This window comes from Calidris pugnax, unplaced genomic scaffold, assembly GCF_001431845.1.
Source record: "Calidris pugnax isolate Ruff unplaced genomic scaffold, ASM143184v1 scaffold219, whole genome shotgun sequence".
NCBI lineage: Eukaryota > Metazoa > Chordata > Aves > Charadriiformes > Scolopacidae > Calidris > Calidris pugnax.
Window position 1 is genome coordinate 13204177 of NW_015094507.1, and position 18120 is coordinate 13222296.

Consider the following 18120-nt stretch of genomic DNA (forward strand, 5'->3'; position numbering starts at 1 on the left):
TTTTTTTTTTTTTTTTTTTTTTTTTTTGGCAATGAACTGTATCTGATACATTTTTCTCCCTTCCTCCACCTGAAAGAGATGTAGTGATGTTTTACAGTCCAGCCTAAGCGACACAGCAGATAAATGCAAGAACCTTCCACCTGAATTTAGAGCAGAAACAAAAGAGAAAATTGCCAGCTGCTTCTCTGGTGTGGGATATAAAGTTTGAGACAGGTACTTAGTGTCATAACTGGTAACATGTAGAAAACTCCAGAGCAATTTTCTTTTCAAATTTCTGCCATGGCTAGGACTTGATTTGCGATACATTTGGTTATCATGCAAAGTACTATAAAAATCTAAAAACTAAAACTTAAAAAATAGAAAATAAAAAAAAAACCCAACCACAAAAAATGGAACTTAGGGTCATGCATTAGCACCTGTCCCTTACACTGGCATCAAATCCACTGTCAAGTGTAAAAAGGAACATCTTTATTCAGGAAAACAGCAATGAAAATATAGCAGGTTTGAAACAAGGGAAATATGATTTGGTGATTTAATAATCACCAAATCTTAGTATTGGATTTGCTTTGGTTTGGGTTTTTGTTTTTTTTTTCCTAAGAGGTGATTGCTCAAAGTACTGTTGCACTCTATCTCTTTAACACTGTTTAGCCTCTGGAGAAGGAAAACTGTGTCAGTGTTCAAATTCTAGAGGTTTCTTCCTTTTGCACTTCCTTGAATTAAGTTTTTCTCTTATTTTTTTTTCCTTGAACACCACTACTGGCGTATGTTGCTACGTGAGTTTAGAATTTTACCTTTTTAGCCATTGTCGATGAATATGGACCGTGAAATACAGCCTGTCATTTGATATTGGCTCCACCATTATTGTACTGATGGCACACCTACTGGAATAAGAAAGAAAATGTTTTGTCCAGCAGAAGTACATCATCGCACCGAAGATCCCTGGCAGCGAATACTTCAGCTCATGCAGGAAATAACCAACTAGAATCATTAAAGGTTTGACAATCTCTATGACTCCTGAATGAACGCTTTGAACTCCATGTGCTGGTGCCAATGCTTCATAAACCATGTCATCAAACAGCTATAGAAGATTTATCTGATTTTATAAAAAGACCTTTCTCCTCAGATTTTTAAATTTTGCAGAATCTTTTGGGAATTCCAGATCCAAAGAAGGGCATGCACGGTTGGCTTTTTGATTTTTTCCTCCACACAGATGGCACTATGGGATTTCCAACTAGATTATGCCATTCCAGTTATTATTTTTTTTCCCAGAAAACTGGACATTGTCAGAGATCTTTAGATTCAGATTTATTTATTTTTTCCATGCTGACAGCTGGCAGCTGCGGTGTGACTCTGTGTGAGACCTCATTTCTTTCAGTCAGGTTTGGGTTGGTAAATTTTTCTGGGAGCTTAACTTCTAACTATTTTTTTTTAATCTACAATATTTTTCATTGTAACTGAGTATTAAACATTATTGTCTGACTTACAGGAGAACACAGGTTCAGATAATGGGAGTTTACAAAGAACAGTATTTCAGAACAAACTTTTTGTTGTGAAATTTCACTTCTCAGGGTGCATCTGTGTTTATCTCCTTTTTTTTTTTCTTAGAGATTCTTCTTGTTTGTTTTTCACTGTAAATAGAATGGGATGCGGATGAAGTGATAGCCATTGTGCCTTCAAACTGGTAAACTTGGTAAATAATACAGTTTCACTGCTACAGTGTCACTGAATCAAATAAGTGTTTTTGTAATCATATATGTGTAAAGGATTTCATTCTCTATTGCTTTTTAGGTAGTATAAAGGAGGTTTAAGTTGACAGTTTGTTCATACTGAAGGACTTTTTTGCTTACGTTATGACTTCTGTTTGAAATTGGTTTTGTCAGGAATCCTCTGTTGTCACTTGAAAGATAAACTGAAGTCTGCTTTTTATTTGGACTATTTAAAACTTAGCTATTACTAACACAATTCAGATAGCTGAGAAATAATTGGGAGAGACTTCCATCTATAGTAGTTAGACTTTAACTTTCAATCAGCGGGTAAGAAGCAATTTTAGCTATGGCTTTATAGGTCCAAGAAGTCTTCCAGCAAAGAGAGGATAGACCAGACTCGATGTATCTAATATTTACAGGATAAAGAAAATAACATGCTTTCCTTATACATCACAAAGAAGGAAGAATGGATCACTGTCTTTTTAGTTCTGCTATTTTAGACTTAACGTGTGTATATCTATTTATACATGTATGTATAAATTATGTATGTGCACATAAGTTTGTGTGTGTATATATGAGAATCTTTTGTATGTGTGTACATACTTACGCATATTTGTCTAAATCTCGCAACTTTTCCTGTAGGAATTACTTTTGTGAAGTGAACGTAATAGCAAAAGGTGTATCACGGCAGTTGTGTTTTCAGCTGGTGTTTTACTGTTCCTCTCCACCCGTGCAGCAGGAAAAGCCTGGGCAGGAGGTGTGCTGGATTTCCTCTGTTGCTTTGCCCAAGTGCCTTTTGGTTTGTCGACACGTGAAAGGAGTTACAGGGTATGGCAGCGTGTGAATGCAAAGTCCCATAACTACTGTGGACTGTCTCCTTGTGAAGCAGTCATATCGAGGGAAATTTATTCCAGTTTCATTTAACACAAAATAAATGATGGCAATTCCTCAGTTGGAGGAATTTAGCTATTCTGGAATTGGGTCGTCATCTCCAACACTAGACCATCCCTCAATCATGTTATCTAAATTCTGCTTTTAAGGATATTCCTCTTTTTTAATCATGTAGTTTGATCCTGTCTGTCTTTCTGAGGCGTTGTAGAAGACGTGCTTTGGCAAGAGATGTTAAAAAAACATTGCTAACATGTCCAAAAAAAGAGTCTTGCTCTGAAGTGCTCCTGTTCTGAACTTAAAGGGGGCTTCCGTACTGTCTGTACAAAATAGGTGTGGGATGGCATGTAGGTAGAAATGTCATTCTTTTGGTCACATTAAAAATTAATATGATAATTTTAGCATTTAAAGCATCTTCCCAACTCTTGAAGGCTTCAATTCAATAGTGTACTTGGATAATCCTGAGCTGCCTGGCTAGATACCTGGATGGAAATGGATGGGGTTTCTGGTGTTTAAATTACGCACATGATTAAGTACATTAGTGAGCAGGACTTGTATGGAAGAGCAGTTTCGCATAGGAGTGTGGACCTTAAAATCCCCGTGCACTTGGAGGTCCAAAAAAAAAAACCCCAAAACAAACCCCTTGTATTTACTGCCTGATTCTTTCTTGGGGCTGTCACGCCAGCTTTTCCAGATACAAGATGTCCAGTGATCGTGGTACACAGTGGGTAGAATTCATCTCACTGAATGGTAGCTCTCTGAAAGTTAGACATGTAGTTTAAGGGAGGAATCTGGGCACCTCTAGAGAGCTATTTATCTCCTCCTAAGATAGATATTTCAGGAAAGCAGAATGAATCATTTTCTGGAGATCCTCTCGGGAGACTGTGTAAGCTGTGATTTAGCTCAGGTTAGATATTTGGCTTTAGAATACTAAACTGAGACTCATTTCATCCAGTGTTGTCCTACCTATCTTGGAATAGCAAAAAACAAGACAGGAATGACATCCATCCCCAGACGTCAAAACCCTCCAAAATCCATCCAGAAAGAAACAAATTAAAGAGATGCTGACAACTTGAAAAGTCAGTGTTTTAAATGCCAGGATCTACTTCTGCCCCCAAGTCTCTTGCGAATGCTGGTGATGTCTTTTTTTATTTTTTAATTTTTTTGGTGAAAATGCATCCCCTTTCTCTGTTCTGAAATCTCATGTACCTGGCTATATGTATAGTTCTGTAAATGCATGACATTAAGAGGAAAATGTAATTAATGTATTGCAGCTATTTTGATAATCTTTTGTATTGCTATAATTAAGACTATGACTAGTTTAACTGCTCTCCTGTCATCAGAAATGTTACCCACTGTGCATTTGCAAAAATTATGTGTTTAGTCCTGGTTCTGACTGTGTGTACTTATTGCATCTTACAGGATATGTTTCCCACGTCACATCTGCAGGACTAAGACATTTACAAAAACTAGACAAAATGTAGCATTTTATTATATGGAGTATGGGGGTGACTTTCTATATAGATTTACATGTTCATTAATACTCTTTTGCAATGATTCTGTAAGTTGTAGCTTTTGAGATTACTAGGCTAGAAATTCCAGGTTTAATGCATCTGTACACCCTGTGTTAGACACAGTCAACATTTATCCCAAATGGAGGCATTTGTCCTTCACCAAGATGGTGATTTCTGTGATTTTTTAGATTTCTGGCTTGATAATGAAATCCAGGAAGGGCTGTTTGTTAAATATTACCAGGAGTGGGACAGGTTGTGAGAACTGACATGAGGAAGGGCTGAGGCACGAGTGGTGTGTGTTACAGATCCTCTTCATCGGCAAAGAAGGGCCTCGGCAAGAGGTGGCTTTTTTAAGAAGAATCAGCCTCAGCAGTAGCAGGCAGTGGTGAGATTTTCCTTTTCAGCTAATGGACTAAGTATTGTTATTATTGAGTTATGTAGCTGTAGTTTCGCCCTGTCTTGTTTTCACTTAAGAATGATAAATGGCACAGTTAGGACAGACAAAGTTAGGATCCTTTGTGAGGAATGCAGTTTTTCTCTTGCATGTTCTGTTCCCCTTTTCTAAAAACAAACAAATAAAAAAGCCTCAACTACTTGAAAGCCCTCTCTTTTTCCTTGGATACTGAAGAAATGCAAATGTCAAGAAAGTTGAGAAGAGAAACAAAGGAGACTTATCCAGATTTATCTGGAAACTCATGAAAGGGTGGCCAGAGCTATTTATAGACGTGAGAAAGTAAGTGCATCTTTCTAGACCAGCTGTTTTCTTTCCCAGAAATTTAGTTTCCCGTATAATTTCACATGCTCATACTTTGAAATCAAGAATTAGTGTTTAGATGCTCTTAATATTGACCTTTCATGTACATACCTGCGCGGTAATTCCGGATGTCTCCTTCTCTCATTTTTATGAACTACATAAAAAATATTATTTCTTCACCTACTGCTGCCCATCTGCATTTTTTGGTCCTTTTTTTGAAGACAAACAAACTGTGGTTTTGAGGTAAAAACAGTAAAGAGAAGGCTGAAGGGAAACCTTATCAATGTGTAGGAATACCTGAAGAAGGGGAGTGGTGAAGAAGAGGGAGGCAGATTCTTCTCAGTGATGTCCACGGACGGGACAAGAGGCAAATGGGCACAAACTGAAACACAGGAGACTCCATCTGACCAGAGGAAGACACATTTTATGGTGAGGATGACCAAAAGAGCCTGTGGAGTCTCCATCCTTGGACATACTCAAAAGCTGTCTGGGCGTGGGCCTGGGCAACCAGCTCTAGGTGGCCCTCCTTGATCCAGGGGGCTAGACCAGGTAACCTCCAGGGGCCCCTTCCAACCTCAGCCATTCTGTGACTTGCCTTTTGGTTCTTCTGTTTGCTGAAGACGATAGGGAGGAGAAATGAAATGGTACCTATCTTAAGAAACTTGCAGTGTCACAAGAATCTTGTTCATTTATTCATTTTGTTTCTTTTTTTTAAGGGAAATTCTATTTTTCTTGGTTGAGGTTAGTAGGAAAATCTGAACGTAACTTATTAAAATTTTGCTAGTGTTTTCAACATACAGTTCTGTGATGCACAGAGCACATGTAGTTAGTTTCCAGGAGTATTATTGTCACTCTGAAGTCTGAAAGTCAGGCCAAGGACTGAGATAAATATCCCTGTTCTTGGGTATTGACAGTAGTTTGTGTTTAGAAACTGAGTTACCTGAGTTCCTATATTAGGAAAAGTTTAGTTTGCATATTTTTAGTATTTGTTTACACAGATTTTATAAAAAATTTGGATTACCATGGTTTAGGTGCCAGTTGTTTCTGCTTACTTGATTGGAAGCTGGGTATAGTGGTTAGCTGTTCAGAGTGTCAAAAAACGAAAATTTGAGTTCAGATGAAAAAGAGGACAAAGTTTATGAAACACTGAACTGGCTGAGCATTTTAGGGAGATACTGTGTATAATTGTGATGAATGACCATCTTTTGTGCACTATTTCCCATTATGCCCTTGTCAGGAGCGGTTGGACAGTGCAGTCAGTCCTTTGCTTGGCATCAGGAGATGGGTTCTATCAGACCTTGGTCTTTTCAGATTTAGTTTCTTCAGGGGGGCGCCGCAGGTTTCTGCACATACACACTCTTCAGAAGCTAATAGAGGCAAATTAAAATAGTTGGTTTGGTTGTGATTTGGAAACCAATGGCTAGTCTATGTTTGGAGTAATTTTGGAATAGTTGCTGAAAATTAATTACAGTAACCAGAAACTGGTGTGTTTGTGAGGGTGGGAGGGCATGCACTTTGAGATTTAACTGTTGTATACAAACAAGTCCTAATCACCAGCTGTCCCTTGAGGCATCTTAACAAGATCAAGGTGATGGTCTCACTCTCGTTCTTCCTGGTGAGCACAAAGCCACTGCAGCTCTTGAGAGAGCCTTTGGCTTCTGGGTTCATCTCCTTACCAGGCAGGCAGTGGAGCTGGGGTGTGCTGAGACTGGCCTGGTCTCTCGTGTGCATGAATTTTCCGGGGAAATTTCCTGCTCCCATTTATTCTTATGTGCAGACGAGAAGGAATGGCATCTCCAAATTTAAATCTTCAAATTTAAATACCTGAACCCAGCACCTGATTTAATTTAAAAATAAGACTTCTCCCTGCACTGCCTCAAATAACCAGCAATAAAATACTTGCACTGTATTTATGATTTAAGAGCATGCTACATTTTCTGCCACAACAGTTTGAGTAGTGTTACAACGCACTCCTGCTGTGTTACCTTTTAAAGGGACTAATTTTTATAGAAGGTGGAAGAGCAGCGATAGAGGGAACGGTTCCGGACACTATCTGTAAATTGCTCTGCTATGCCAGTAACCACCAGAAGCAAGTTATGCCTTTTTTTTAATAACAAGTTGAGAAGGACAAAAGGGATAATTGCCTCTAAGCACATTTGCAGTAGCTGGAGGATATTTGTATTGTCTAGTTTCAAATATCTAGGGTAGGTACTAAAGTTAGGAAAATAGTATCATGTGATCCCTTCGCTCTGGAGAGAGAGGTTCCTCCACAAGGTGATTCAGACCAGATCAGTCTTAAACTGTGGTCCTGAATTGACCTCTGGAGGAGCTGAGGTCCACGCAGGCCATGTAAAACTTCTGTGGGAGACTTCAGCTTCCTGAGCTGTGCGTGCTCTCCTGCCACGTGTGGATTCAGAGTGAGGTGCTCCCTCTTAGCCCCCTCACTTCTCTTGCTTCCATCACAGGACACCGCTTTCTTTCCTGTGTTGGTTGGACTGTATCTGATTGCTCCCTATAAAATGTCTTGGCTAAAAATAGAAAACTTCTTGTTTTCTAATAGCTGAGTGTTTAAAACTACCTTTTTTTTTTTTTTCCTTACAAGTTGGGCATTAAAACCTGAAGAAGAAAGGGGACAATAAACTCCAGTGAAAAGAATAACAAGCAGCAGATGGGAGCACGTTAGTTGTGTGATATTATTAATTTTAACTAGCAGAAATGAGGACAGCCACTTTCGATGGTGTTCCAATGCTCCTTAACTTTTAGATCCTGTCACTACTGCATCCAAAAGGTGTCCAAACTGAGGTGGTTTATTTTCCCCTCATAATGGTGGTTCAAGCCCTAAAGTACAAAATGCTGCTGTGAACATCTGAGAACATGCCAACTGGCTTCAATAAATTTCCTAACTAAGGTCTCAAAGGAGAAACAAGACGTTGGAGGTGTAGATTAGAAAGGCAAAGAAGAGCACATTTAAAGCATGGTGGAGCCAGTGGTTGGCAAAAGCAAAAGTGGGAGGTGAGGACAGTGATTCATGGATGTGTATTTCTTGGCTGTTTCCTGATGTTAAGCTACATTGTCCCACAAAGTTAATGTCTGCTGCTTTGTACCCTTTCAGTCCTAAATATGGAAGCATAGAATGGTTTGGGTTGGAAGGGACCTTAAAGATCATCGAGTTCCAACCCCCCTGCCCTGGGCAGGGACACCTCCCACTAGACCAGGTTGCTCCAAGCCCCATCCAGCCTGGCCTTGAACCCCTCCAGGGATGGGGCATCCACAGTCTCTCTGGGAAACCTGTCCCAGTGTCTCACCATGCTCTCAGTAAAGAATATAGTCAATGTTCCAAAGGCTGTGTCAGTGTGTGCAATCTCAGGTCTCAGATCTGTTCCCTGTGCTGTCATTCCATGTGGTACACATTCAGCATTAACCCCATTTTTCATTCTATGCTCCTCTTCATGTGTTAGCAGTGTTTCCCTTAGTATCTTCTGTATATTTGTTTTTAATATTCCCCTCTGAGGCTTGTGCATTCTTTTTATACTTATGCAAATACTTGATTACATTTCAAAATAATGTTGTTTTCCCCCTCTCGGTGTTCTGCTCGACCAGTAGTAAACGGGAGGTAAGTTATTAGAGTATTGCTCCTGTTGAGGTGCCACCACCGTGTCTCCTCTCTCTGTGTGAGCCCAGAGGTCTCTGTGCAGGAGCAGACCTGGCTCCTCCTCGACTGAACACCTTCCACTCCTACCACTTAAAAGGTGTTTGTGGTATAAGGCGAGGGTTTGGCTGAACCGATGTAGAACAGAGATGTTAGCCCCACATTTATAAATGATTGAGTTTATTACTGCTGACTCCAAGATACTTTCATTTTGTCTTAAAAAATTAATTACTTATTTACTCGCCAGTTATTTCCATTTAGTAAATTAAGCCTGTTTTACTCTGACGCATCGGCTCATTTAAAATGTCATAATACTGTGTTGAACCATTTTATTCGGGTTACTGCCAGTGTAAAGAAGTTGGAATTAATGTCCTCACTGGGTTGTCAGTGTCTGCTAATTCAGAGATGACAGAAATGTGTTAAAATGTATTCAACCTATAATATTTATCTTGCTTTGCACTTATTTTGTTTCCCTTTGACTGTGTTGCAAAATACCAAGTGTACATAAAATAATGAATAAATAAACCAAAAATAAATTATTTGTCTACATTCATTGACCTTTTGGGCATTCATTTTTAAAAACGGTGAAATAAAACACAAAATGCGATGCATTCAGAGAAACAGTTCGGGCGTATTTTTATCACTGTTAGTTTTGAAATAAGTTACCCTGGATGTTTGTAGAGACGAATTTGTGAGCTTATTTATTTATCAGGAAGGAGTGGTATTGTTTACTGTTTCGCTTGCTGCAGCCCTACGGAAGCCCATGGAGGTAGGTGCATTACCCAAAATAAATGTTTGGCTGCCTGAAATGGTGTAGGAGACAACAGATGGGTACAGGCAGACGGGATGTAGAGGGGAATATGGAGACTGTGATGTACCAAGAAAGACCTCCAAGAAAAAAATAAAATAATAATTATTGCGTTTCTTTCAAGAATTATTTCCTACACTAACACAAATTCTGTTACCGTAAGGTGTATCGTAATCCCTTTAACGTACAGGTAGTGATGCAGTTACGTTTAAATGTTGTGGAACTTAAGTCATAGGAGAAGCTCTACGTTTAGCAAAGATCTGCAGCTTTGGGAATGGGAACCAGGAGGAGACATGGAATTTGTTGGGCCCCTCTTGTTCAGAACAAGCCAAGGACCTAATTGGAAACGAGTCACTGCTTTGCTAGGCTTTGTCCTCCTTTTTTTCACTAATTATCTGAACAGTTTGATTATTGGTTGAGAGTTAGTTACCATATCAGTATTGGTGTTGAGCAGTGCCTGTTTTCTTCCTAGGTAGAATTTATTAAGTGTTAGATTCACCTGATACTGTTAATTCCTCAAGACAACGCTCCTGCTCAAACAGATCCAAAGCCTTGAGTTGTTGGATTTCAGGATTTCCGGACTTTAATGCCCGGGAGTCTCTAATGCACTTTATTACATTATTATTTGGCAGGAGCACGTTATTATTTGGGGAGGTGAAAGCGGTTGCACGTTCTCAGCACTCGTGTAGTTTTACATGTGATACGTCCAGAGGGAGGGAGGAAAGTTTAGTCTTCTGTCAAAACATTCAAAAATGTGAACTTATCTCTGTTGCTTTAAGATGGGACTGGCGATCTTCATTGAATTTAACCAGAAGACTGGAGATCTGACACCAGGCGTGCTGCAGTTGTTTATTCCCTGCTAATATCAGTGTCATCGTATACAATGCAGGGGTTTATTGTTACAAATAGATTTTAACGTAATGCTTTCCCTCAGGGTTTTGAAGAGCCAGCCTAAAAATGCCCCAACGCGCAGCGGCCGGGCAGTTCTGAACTGTGAAATATCCTTAGGAGTTAAAAATAAGTGCAGCAGCGTTTTTTTAACAAGGTCTTGCCCATCTCTCTGGATAAAAATGCCCAAATGATTTAAGTTCAAACTTCAGTGCCATTGGACCCCAGTGATACATTCCACGAAGTTCCTTTGTCAGAAGGATAAATTGTGCTTAGAATTAGCCTCGTTAACTGGCTACAAGCTCAGGGCTTGAATAAAGTCCACCGTGGGGAAATAAATAAAAAAGTTAAGATAATAGGCATTAAATAATCTGTATTTAAAGAATGTGACAAAAAGATGCAATTGGCAATCCACTTCGGTTATTTTTTTTCTAGTATCTGTATCCCATACTAAGTGTAACTATCGGGGCAGCTGTTAGTTCAGCCCTCTCATAGAAGGACCAACAGCACCTCAGTCATTTTAACATTTGCTAAAAATGATCAAAAGCAGCTGAGAGTGAATGGCAACTGGAATGGGAATTAAAAGGAAAAGATGGGTTGCATCTAAGGGAATCATGGGCTGCCCAGGGAAGGGGTTGAGGCACCATCCCTGGAGGTGTTCAAAAGACGAGTTGACATTGTGGTGGGGGACATGGTTTAGTGATGTTTTTTTTGTCAGAGTTAGGTTGATGGTTGGACTGGATGATCTTGAAGGTCCCTTCCAACCTAATTGATTCTAAAGTGTGATTGATGCAAGCAGTTCTCGTTCTTGCTGCAAGGTCCTGCTGAAGACGGTCGGGTCTGGTGCCTGGCATCGCTTCCCAGCACCTTTTCCAGGGCTGCTGCCGCTGCTGGGAGCAGCTGTTCCCTGCAGCCCAATGTCAGGAGCCCTCAACTGCTTCATCGGACAGTTTGAAAATACCTAAAACAGTTGTGCTTTGAGGGTGAACTTCACAGAACTTAGGACGTGGTATCTCTGGTGAGGGAAATCTCCGCTGCCCTTTTTGCAGTCACTTCTGTGTAGTAATTGCAAAGGGTTTGTGTGCAAAATTAATCCAAGCCATTACTGAAGGTGATGACACGCTGTTTTCAGCATTTGTGTATTTCTTTTCCATACAATGCACTGACAGACTCGATAGGATGCTTCGGAGGAACTTGTGTTCCTCCAGTAGGTATCTCTTCTTTAGGGTCTGTGACCACTACCTAGTGTGGAGCGTGAGATAATCAACTTTTTTAAGTGATTGAGGAGGGGCAAAAAAAATGGTGGGTGGGCGGGCACAGAGGCTTCAGGGGGAAGCCCTGGGCTGTGTCGGTGTCAGGGCTATGCCTGCTGATTGACCTGGGGAGGAGTTACAAAGCTTGTCATCCACTCTCCATCTCTCTGCAGTCAGGTAATATTCACTGCATCTCATACCGGTGAGACTCATGACGAGCTTTTAATGTTATGCAAGAGTAAATCATTATCTTTGAATTGGCTGAGAGAAAGGAATTTGCAAGAGCAAAATGCAGCGGGTACCAACCAAACCTAGAGAGCTACAATGCCGCTCGGATTTTTTTTTTTTTATATATATATATATACTTTTAAATAATTCAGTCTCTGCAGAGAATGACAGCAGCTTTCAAGTTAAAGTATTGATCCACGGGTGTTCTTCTGCTCTCCAAAAGGCGCAGAGGCTTTCACATCTGTGCCTCCACTGCTCAAAGTGGCAGATCTTCAGAAAGGAGGCACGGGTGGGGATTAATGTTCTCCAGCTAATGATCGGGTGCTATCTGTCACCTGATGGCAAGAACCCAGTTCTGGGGGGCTGGGGTGACAACCCACCTTTTTGCATTTTTCCTACATATACAATCCTTAGGCAGTTTTCACATCTTTCAGTTGGCAGGAAGAGAACCTGAAGCCCGGTCACTGGAGCTGCTGTGTCCAGCTGCAGCTTTGGGCTGGAGGAGCTCAGCGCCAAGCACCAGCAGATGGGTCACCTTCACGCATGTGGTTGGTCTGTGGCTTGTAACATACCATATCATGGAATTGTCGGAGTTGGAAGGGACCTCTAGAGATCATCCAACTCCCCTGCTAAGCTGGATTGCCCAGAGCACATCACTCAGGACTGCATCCAGGTGGGTCTTGAAGATCTCCAGAGAAGGGGACTCCACACCCTCCCTGGGCAGCCTGTTCCAGGGCTCTGTCACCCTCACCAAAAATAAGTTTTTCCTCATATTTGAGTGGAACTTCCTATGTTCCAGCTTGTGCCCATTACCCCTCGTCCTATTGCTGGAAACCACTGAGAAGAGTCCGGCTTCATCCTCCTTCAACCCACCCTTTAGGTATTTGTAATACTTTCAATGTTACTGCAGTTTATCACCCAAAAATGTTGAACACAGTTTTATTAATAAAGAGATGTTTTTTTTCCCTAAACACTGTAAGAGACTAAGTGAAAATGGGTACTCTCCTCTTTGCAAGAAAGTGAGCGTACTACCTTACTCCCTAGCTTTTTTTTCTTATTTTTTTCCTGAGAACTCCACTGTCTTATAAAAACACTTTTTCCCAAAAGTCCCCTACTGATGATGAGTTTAAATTTGGAAGAGTGAGGGAACCACAGTTCCTCCTTGCATCTTTCCATCTGCTGGCCGGTCGGTGCGTGCCATGGCCCCGCTCTGACGGCCCAGCAGAGTCTGTCCAGTGAAGGCAGAGGGACCATTCCTTCTGGTCAAGAACTTAGCAATGCTAGATTAGGTCTCAAAACTCACAGAAATGAAAAAAGGGGCCATATATATCCCTTGGGATGCCTTTCTGTGTCAGGTACCAAGCTGGGATTGTGGCGTTTCGCTGAGGCTGTCACTGGTGTTTTACAGCACTCGCCGCTGTCACAGCCACTGCCTCCAGTGGGCAAACCCCACAGCGGGTCCTTCTTACCCCAGAACCTGTAGACACTGCGGAATTTGATCTTAAATAGCAAGTGTTTGGGACATCTAAATGACAGGGCTTGCCACAGCAGCCATGGCCCCGTGTTTCGGCTGCGTGTTTAGGAGCAGGAGGTGCTGGAGGCCTTGCTGCAGCTGAACTTGTTTGAGCTGCTAAGTGTTAGGTCCAAGCCTGGTGGGAGAGCATCGCTGGGATGTGGGAAGCCTTGGATTCAGGCCAAGGGGAGCTGAAGGTGCAGCTGAGGCTGAGCCACTGGGTTCCACAATGATCATAGAATCATGGAATCATCTAGGTTGGGAGGGACCTTCAAGATCATCCAGTCCAACCGTCGACCTAGCTCTGACAAAAAAAAATCACTAAATTATGTCCCCCAGCACCATGTCAACCCATCTTTTGAACACCTCCAAGGGTGGTGCCTCAATGATGGTCTGGGTCAGCCCCCTTCTGCCCTTCCACTGGAGATGCAGAGGCAGGAGTGTGAGAGTCACGGTGCTGGGCCAGGCCGGGGAGAGGGAGATTGATTTCAGCCTTGTGGGCAGGAGAGAAGTGAAATCTAACCTGCCCCTGCAGGTGTGTAGCTCTGTGGCCTGTCCCCTGCTGTGGTGGGACTGGTTTTGTGAGTGATCAGCTGGGGCGGTGGCAGCACCGAAGCCGAATGGACCCGCTGTCCCTCTGCAGGTCCTCTGAAACACCTCCTTAGTCGGCCATGGAAGGTGTGTAGGCAGGCTGGGTTCTCCATCCTTTTTCTTGCCCAATTCAAAGGACCAGGTGTTTGTCATTTTAGTGAGAGACTGCTTAAGTTAAGGGCTTAGATTTTAGCAAAATTTAAAACTGTCTGCTTTGGGCTATGATTTACACGCTGAGGGCGTTGAGCAAAATCAGTCTGCAAAGGGGCAACATTACCCAGCCCCCCAAACCCATTGAAAAATAAATCCATCCTTATTTATCTGCCCGTTCAGGAAGGGTCCAGCTTTTCCCTTTGGAGGCTGAACCTTCATCGTGGCTTGTCTGCCTGCTGCGAGGGGCTGTCCCCACAGCCAGGAGTGACATGGGCTCGGTCCGTAGCCGAGGGTGCAGCCTCTGCTTACCTTCCCCTTCCAGCCGCGTGCGCAGCATCTTATTTCTGTTATCTGAACAGATCCACACCTGACGTTCAGCTGGAAAAAAAATATATGTTATTTCCTCCCCTGCCTGCTTAGCGCGGCAGCCTTCGCTGTCTGTAGGGTGATTAGTTCTGTGCAGAACGCTCATTTCTTTCTGAAACTTAATCTTTCTTGGGTGGGTTTTTTCTTTTTTGTTGTTGTTGTTGTGTTTTGTTTTGCTCGGTTTTGTTTCAGCTCAATTTGCTTGTTGAGTTAGCAAGAGGCTCTGAGATCGTGATATGTCACCTCTGTGTTTGCAGCAGAATGTCTGAGTGGCTCGGGCTCCCGATACTCACAATATTTTACCGTTTTGGGCACGGCAAGCGGTGGTGATGGTACCGGTAGCACTGGGACAAACACAAGATGGGAACTGGTATGGTCCTACCAGCCAGTGCTGCTGCTGCTGGGGCCTGGGTCCCACCAAGAGCCGAACCCCTGAGGGCTGCCAGGAGCTGGGGGAGGGTGTCGTGGTTGTGCCAGGGGGATGCCGTGATGGGGGGTGACAAGAGAGAGAGCACCCCAACAGGAGACTGCCTCCGGGTCGCTGAAAACGGGGGGGTTTCACCCAAATAAATTTGGGTTTGATTATTTTTTTATTATTATTATATTTTTTTGGAAGCCTTTGGTGAGGGTCTGGCCTCTGGGATGGGTTTGACTTCAGCAAGAAGAGAAACCTTTTGGTGGGATTTGAGAGACCCCCCACCCCACCCCAGGACCACATCTCCTCCGGGATTCCGGCCCTGCCGTCCTTGCGTCCAAGGAGGGATAGAGGTCTCGGAGAGGAGGAGGAAGAAGAAGAGGAGGAGGAGGAGGGGGGATGCTCCCCTGCCCCTTCCCGGGGGAGTCCCCGCCGCGGCGGTGGCCGCTGGGGGGCGCCCGCGCTCCACGCGTGGCCGTGACCGTGGCCGCGGCCCCGGTGCCGGTTTTCGGGGGCCGGAGCCGGTGGCGTCTTTCCTGGGCCGGTCCGCGGAACCGGGGGAGACGAGGCTGTGCGGGAAGGAGCAACAAGCCCCAGCTCCCCGCCCCACAACAAACACATACCCCCTCAAACCCCACCGCGGCCCCCGTCTCCCTTTCCCCCCCTCTCCCCCCGAATTTCCCCCCCTCCCCGTCCCTCACCCCCGACCCCCGGAGGGGACCCGGTCCCCGGCCGCCCCGGCGGTTTGTCGGAGGCGACGGGAAGGCGCCTGGTCCCTTCGTGCCTCTTGCGGGATTTCTCCTCGCACAGGCAATTGGCAAAGGTTAGGGAGGCGTCTTCAGATCCCCTATAATCCCAGTTTAAATATTAAAAGTATAAGCAGCCTAGGCCCAGTATTTACCTATGTAACTCCATAGATTTCCCCCCAGACCTGGACTTCTAAGAATTTACGGGACGCTTTGCCTTTCTTTTTTCTTTCTTTCTTTCTTTCTTTCTTTCTTTCTTTCTTTCTTTCTTTCTGTCTTTCTGTCTTTCTGTCTTTCTGTCTTTCTGTCTTTCTGTCTTTCTGTCTTTCTGTCTTTCTTTCTTTTTTTTTTTTTTTTTTTTTTTTTTTCCCCCCCCTTCATCCCACCCCTTCGTATTTATTTTAACAAACTCGGCGGGGAGGAGAGGAGGGGGGAAAACACCAACAATAAAAGCAGTGTTTTTACCACCGAGAAGTAGCCCCAGTCTCCCTGGGCTGTAACGTGAGAGGAAGGCGAGATTCCGTCCCCGCCGCCTGCTTTGTCACCGGCTGGGTTGGAGTGGCCGGCACATCAACACAAAAGGCAAAAAAACACACACACAGCCCCAAAACTCCACACAAAACCCTCTATTGGCTCAATAGCGAAGATGGGGATTTTGATAACGAAAGAGCATCCTTTTTTCTGGTGGAGTCTCGGTACCTCCGCCGCGCTTAAAACGGCAACCACCACGGAAAAGGGAGAAAGGGGAAAAAAAAAAAAAATCCCTCAAGAAAGTGTTTAAGGAAAAAATAAGTCTCAAACGGGATTAAGGTTTTAATTACAATTCCCTATCGAAGTAACACGTTTGACGAACCGATCTGATCAATTAATAGTAACCTTCATTTAAAACTTACGAAATAGATTCGCGGAAAGTATATCTCAGACTCCCCTCTTTGGGGAAGAAAAAAATTAAAACAAAAAAAAAAAAGAAAAAAGTAAATGCTACAACTATAACTAGCAGAATAAATTGTAAAGAAGAAACGTGCTGCTTTGGCTAGAAATAATTATTTGCGATCGCTTGGCGGGGGGGAAAAGTGTCTATCTGGCGGGAGGATCTATAAAAAATGGAAGCTCTTTTAAAAAGGGAAAATAGATGAAAGTTTCCGCCCGTCAACGGTATCATTTCATCATATTTTTGGCCCGCGCTATATTAAAGAGAAAAACAAGGTAATTGGAACATGCATCAACAGTTTTCCATGAAATAAGAGTTAAAAGAAGTAATAGAACTAATCACTGTCTCCTCAAATCAAGTAGAAAACATTTCAATGCACTAATTAGAGTAATTAGAATAATAAGACTGCCTATATGTGGTAAGACAATGTGTACAAACAACTTTATTTAATGTATACTGGTAATCAGCGATGCGTGCGTGCTTGAATGCTTAGTGCAATAAAATTCACCCCCGTCCGCCCAAACAATCAAATACAAATTAGTTTAATGATTGTGCCTGCTTGAACGTCTTAGAAATCCACAGGCAGAGGGGAAATAAATAGCACCATCCTTGTTTGTACGTCTCCCCTACTGACCAAGGAGCTGATGCCTCCATGGACTTGGCAATGAATGACTGCAGCCATGAATGAATCAAGGAGGGAAAGGGAATTAATGAATGAGTCAGGCTGGCTAAAAACAAGTCCCAACTTTTAGAGGAGCGTCTCTTCCAGCTCCCGGGACGGGACGGGGATGAGGAGGGGGAGAGGAGGGGGAGAGCTCTCTCGCCATCACTTTTACCAGCTGCCTCTGCCCGGTTTTTCCTGCCAGGATTTACCGCCCCGCGAGGAGGAGGGGAAGAAAAACCGGCCCCAAACTTCCTACTCGCTTTTTAATCCTTAAAAATGACATGGGTGATGATGTCCCCGGGGGTGGAGGGGGGGGTACCCCTCGGCCGGGCCGGCCCGGACACCGCGGAGCCGCAGCCGGGATGAAGCTGGACCCCGGCACCGGGACCGCCTCCCGGCTCCCCGGGACACCCTGGCCCCGTCGTGGGAGCGGTGGGGTCCCCCGGGCTCCCCCCCAAACAGCCTGCACCCCTAGCGGGTGGGGGGCAGCCCCCCTGTGCCGGGCGGGCAGCGGCTCTGCCCTGGACGGGGCGGGGGGGGGGGCTGATCCTGTGCACGGAGGGGGTGCGGGGGGGGTTCGCCGGCCAAACCACCAACCAAACTCGCCCCCTTCCCCCCGTGGAAGGGACCCCGAGCCGCCCGGGCAAGGGGGCAGCGTGGAAATCCGCGAACTCTCCCGCCGAAAAGCGCGCTTGTCGGGTTTACAGTTAGAGGAGAGAAGTCGGGTCCGAGAAGGAGTTTTTCCTTTTGTATTTTACCGTTTCTGCTAAAACCCCTGACTAAAAAATTAGTCAGTTTGTCCTGACTAATTTCCGCCGGGGAAGTGCCCCCCTGCTCCTCCCGGTCAGGCCGAGGGGACACTCGCCTCGTCGGGAGCATCTTTCTGCACCCCCGACGGCAACCCGGCCGCGCCCCGAGCACAAAGTACCAACTTAGCGCCCGCAACTCCAAAAACAAAAATTATAAAAAATAAATATGGTTGTTTTCTTTTCCATCTCCAGATTAAACCCTCGGCGGCAGCACAAGCTCTTCCGAAACACAGGATAAATTAGA

General features: G+C 44.0%; 1 long non-coding RNA gene across 1 annotated transcript; it reads left to right on the forward strand.

Moving 5' to 3' along the window:
* The first annotated feature begins 19 nt into the window (after positions 1–19).
* On the forward strand, positions 20–9052 carry LOC106901747. The gene is made up of 2 exons (XR_001414380.1): positions 20–993; positions 2349–9052. It is a non-coding gene; the product is annotated as an uncharacterized LOC106901747 (long non-coding RNA).
* The last annotated feature ends 9068 nt before the right edge of the window (positions 9053–18120 follow it).